General features: G+C 34.8%; 1 long non-coding RNA gene across 2 annotated transcripts; it reads left to right on the top strand.

The window, feature by feature from the left end:
• Window positions 1–237: 237 nt before the first annotated feature.
• On the top strand, window positions 238–2,135 carry LOC124898957. Of its 2 annotated transcripts, none has more exons than XR_007056068.1 (2): window positions 238–395; window positions 1,736–2,135. It is a non-coding gene; the product is annotated as an uncharacterized LOC124898957 (long non-coding RNA). The 2 variants fall into 2 exon arrangements; XR_007056069.1 differs by having other exon boundaries at window positions 238–595.
• Window positions 2,136–4,505: the final 2,370 nt, after the last annotated feature.

Here is a 4,505-nt window from a genome sequence, read left to right as displayed (position 1 = left end):
TAGAATTCAAATTACAGCTTCCCTTTTGTGTGAATCTCATATAAACTTGTTTATTGAGGGCAAGATATTTGGATATCGCGTGAATTGGACCTATGAATATGAACTATTAAAAAATCTGTTGTATGGTGAATAAATGGCTAGTGGATGGCCATGTAGACCATTCACTGTAGCTCACCCACATCTCCAAGGAAGATAATGCTTATATATATCTTCTTTTTTTTGGTTTCTCATTCGGTGTCCGGTACCCACATTGGAATCCGACTAATTTGAATTCGTGCAGCGTAGGGCTCCATTTGGGGGGAAGCACTCCAAACAGAGTTTTCTCTATGCTCAGGGTCGAACCCTCGACCTCTGGTTAAGGATGGAGCAGCCCCATCTGCTGTACCACAACCCATGTTAGTGCCTATATATATCTCCCCACTTTACATGTAAAAGGACACACAATCAATGAAATACTACTATTAAAATTACTCATTCTATTCTCTTCATTATATATTTAAATCTCTTTCTCTTTCTATTTCTCTTTCTTTTCTTCTAATAAATTTTATTCGGTCTTTATATTATAACACGTTATCAACACGAGACTCTTCTTCAGGTATATTTTTTTCACTAACACCTTCAGAATTTTTTTTTATTTTTAACTAAATAATTATCTTAAGCTAAATATTGCTAAAGAATCAATTACATCATTTTAAATTAAGCATATTCGTGAAAAATTTACAAAAAAAAAGGAATTATTAGCAACTCGATTTGAATTGATATGGTAGTTGTTTACACAAAGTTGTGTTGATTACTCGATACTACAAGAACAACCAAACTACTTAATTAACTATTCATACCCTCTTCACAACAAAAAAAAATGCTATTACCTGTTAGTTAAAGTTTCTTGTCCTTTTGTTCATTAACTTCATAATATTGGTATTTAAAGAACATATACTGATTGTACTACTTATACTAAGTTTGGAATTAAAATAATCATTATTATTACATAACATCGTTTTAACAATTTATATACACGTACTTGTGATCAATATTACATATATTTTTTATAATAAAATTCTTGGACTGCATAATTAACACTTCTGGGTTACAATAATTTATAATTCTATTTAAATCTATTTGATATAGTTATTTTGTTTTTAAAAGTATCATTATATCAAACTTATTAATCTTTTTATGATAATTTCACTATGTCAAATTTATCAAAACTTGAGTTTGTGGCACTCGACATTATTGGAAAGAATTATTTATCATGGGTCCTTGATGCTGAAAGTCACCTTGACGCTAGAGGTCTTGGGGATACTATTAAACAAGAAAATAATGCATCAAGTCAAGACAAGGCAAAAACTATGATTTTTCTTCGTCATCACCTCCACGAGGGATTAAAAACTAAATATTTAACTATGAAAATCCACTTGAATTATGGACCAACTTGAAGGACCGATATCACCAGCTAAAATTGACGGTATTATCGAAAGCTAAATGTGACTGGATACACCTTCAGTTTCAAGATTTTAAAATCGTAGTTGAGTATAATTATGTTATTCATAAAGTAAGTTCAATATTAAGATTATGTGGAGAAACCATCACTGATGAGGACTTATTAGAGAAAATTTTTCCACTTATCATGTGATAAGTCGTCAATTTGACGATTTGCTAGAACCTTTTGAGCCTAAATTATCATGCTTTTTCATTGATTTGGCAGTACTCTCTTACGTAATGCCCATTTATGTAGGTAAAAGTATAAAGAGAAGATTGGGAAAGACATTCAAGTCATCAAGAGGCAAAATGTGAAGGAAATGAGTCATCCGTTTCACATCCGCTTCGCATCTGCTCTCTGTCTGCTCTTCATCCGCTTTGGATCTGCTCAAGCAAATCAAGAATGAGGTAGCAGTCTTGTAATTTTCATCAAATGTAGAGTGGAGTTTAAAAGGAGTCTTTTAGCTCATTTTTCAAGACCTAGTTTTTCATCTCTTTTTAAGATAGCCTCCCTTTTAGCTCTTAGCTTCTCTCTTCTCTTTTACTATCTATCTTTTCATCTTTTAAGAATTTTGTACTAAGCTTGAGTGAAAAATACATGGTAGTGATTTTCCTTTGAAGAATTATTGAAACCCCAAGTGTGGAATTACATTGTCTCTATCTCTCATGGATGAAGTTAATGATAACTTTGGTTATTCTTATCCCTTTTATCTATGAGTAGCTAATTTCCACTCTTGGGGTTATGCTTGTTTAGGTAGTGGTAGTGCATGGGTTTTAGCTAATTATTTTTTTAATTAGTTAGTTGTGATGGGTGTTGCATTTATTTCATGAATTAATTGAGAGTTGGGGGTTGCAAACTCCAACCATCCTAGAACCTATGCCATTCTTGAAAGAGAGGACATAGATGAGGAATAAATGCAACCAATAACTTGATTCATTTTATTTAATGATATCTCTTAGACATAAGGATGTCAATTGAGGCAATAGATGTGGGAAATTGTCATACTTGTGAGGTGTTCGAAAGAACCCATTTGTGAAATTTGGTGTTGTAATTGAAAGATTGACACCAATACATTGACATCTAGCCTACTCATGACTTTTAGCTAAAAATTGAATAAATGGCCAAATACCCATGCATGATCCCACACCTATAATTGCATAACCCCAAGACTTATTCTCAATTGAATTCACTCTTAACATTCTTCAACGTCAAGCTAGTGCACTAAAATTAAAGTAGTTGTCATTTATAAACACATTCAAACTAAATCCCCCATTTTAAATTTATGCTTGCTTTATTCACACTACGGGTCATCTTTTAGTAGACTATTAATACTCTTAAATTTTGAATTCCATGCTTTCACTCCTTGTGGATTCGACCTCAACCTAAGTTGGGTTATTATATTGACAATGATCGCTTACACCTAATTTGAGTGTAATTTTATTGATGTGTGTTCTCCATTTGACATAGCCCACATATCTCAAGAGTCAATCCAGTTGTGCCTTTTCCCATTCTCTTTAAAAGGAGAAGCAGTCTTATAGTTGTGGTCGTTGACCATAGGATCTATCACTACATGGAGTGAGCTCATGGAGGCATTCTTGGAAAGATATTTTCCTCCTTCTCAGATGTTGCAACTAAGGGATGAAATCATTAAATTTTCCCAACTTAATAGCGAACTGTTATATGAGGTTTGGCAACGATTCAATAACAAGTTGATGCAATGCCCAAATCATGAGGTTTTGGATAAGATACTTCTCCAAATTTTCTATAGGGTAGTAAATCAATTAAACAAGATGATAGTCGATAATGCGGCCGGGGGTTCTCTTGTTAGACTATCGTATGGTGTGCATCAACTTTATTAGATCAAGTAACTAAGCAAAGTAGAGGGTGGAACACAAGTGATACCGAGGTGGCCGTGGGGGCTCCCTCAACATCTTTTATGATCCAAGAACAAAAGAAAAAAGATAAAGAAAGAGATGCAAATATGGCTAAAGTGATGACGCAACTTGATCTTCTTACCAAGCATATAATGGGGGATCCTCCTAAGGCGGTTAACGCCGTTGCTTCTAAGAGTGTTGAATTTTAAGATGATGAGGAAACGGAGTCTCTTAATGAAGAAATTTGGTTCTTGTTGAACCAATCGGGGGATTCCCACCCTACCTACCAAAGATAAGGTAGGAATCAAGGTTAGAAGAAAGAGATCATGATAGAGATTGACGTAATAGAGATCCTGATTGGAGAGATAAGGAGAGGGATTATGATCGGTATGTACCTCTACAAGATCGGTCAAAGGGTAAAGAGTCAAGTTTCATTGACCTGGATAGGCTCAAAAGTGAAGATGTCCTTGCTCGGATTTTAATGGGTGTTGAGGGGACCGATAAGATAGTGAGAGAAATAAAAGGTTACTTCTCACAACTAAATTAAAAGGTGACTTCTCACTCGGCCTCTATCATGCAACTCGAAACTCAATTGGGCCAAATCTCAGCACAACTTAATGCAAGACCAAAGGGTGGATTACCTAGTGACACGGTTGTCAATCCTAAAAATGATGCTCACATCATGGGTATTGTCACTAGGAGTGGTTGAACTCTTGGTAAAGATATTGTTAATCTTGGTGAAGACCCCAATGAAAAGGCAAATAAAGAACAAGCCAATGCAAAGAGAAAGCGGCTAGAAGAGCCAATTGATAATGATCCAAAGCCTAATGAGACAAGTGTTGAACGGCCAACGGTAGTTGGAGAAAATATTGAAAGTGAGAAAACTTCTAAGGTGATTGAGGATGATACTCAAAAAATGGATGAAACTCTAATTGTTCCATTGCCACAAATCAAAATTCCTCCCCCATTCCCACAAAGGCTCAAGAAGAAGGATGATGAAACCAAGTTCAAAAATTTCCTTGCAAAGTTTATCAATTTATCGGTGAATATTCTGTTGCTAGAAGCCTTACAAGAAATGCCCGGTTATGCTAAATTTATGAAGGACTTGGCTACCAAGAAGCGATTCATGGATTTTGAAATAATTAAGGTAA

This window comes from Capsicum annuum, chromosome 5, assembly GCF_002878395.1.
Source record: "Capsicum annuum cultivar UCD-10X-F1 chromosome 5, UCD10Xv1.1, whole genome shotgun sequence".
NCBI lineage: Eukaryota > Viridiplantae > Streptophyta > Magnoliopsida > Solanales > Solanaceae > Capsicum > Capsicum annuum.
The sequence above is the reverse complement of the archived record's forward strand: the minus strand, read 5'-3'. Positions and strand labels throughout refer to the sequence as shown.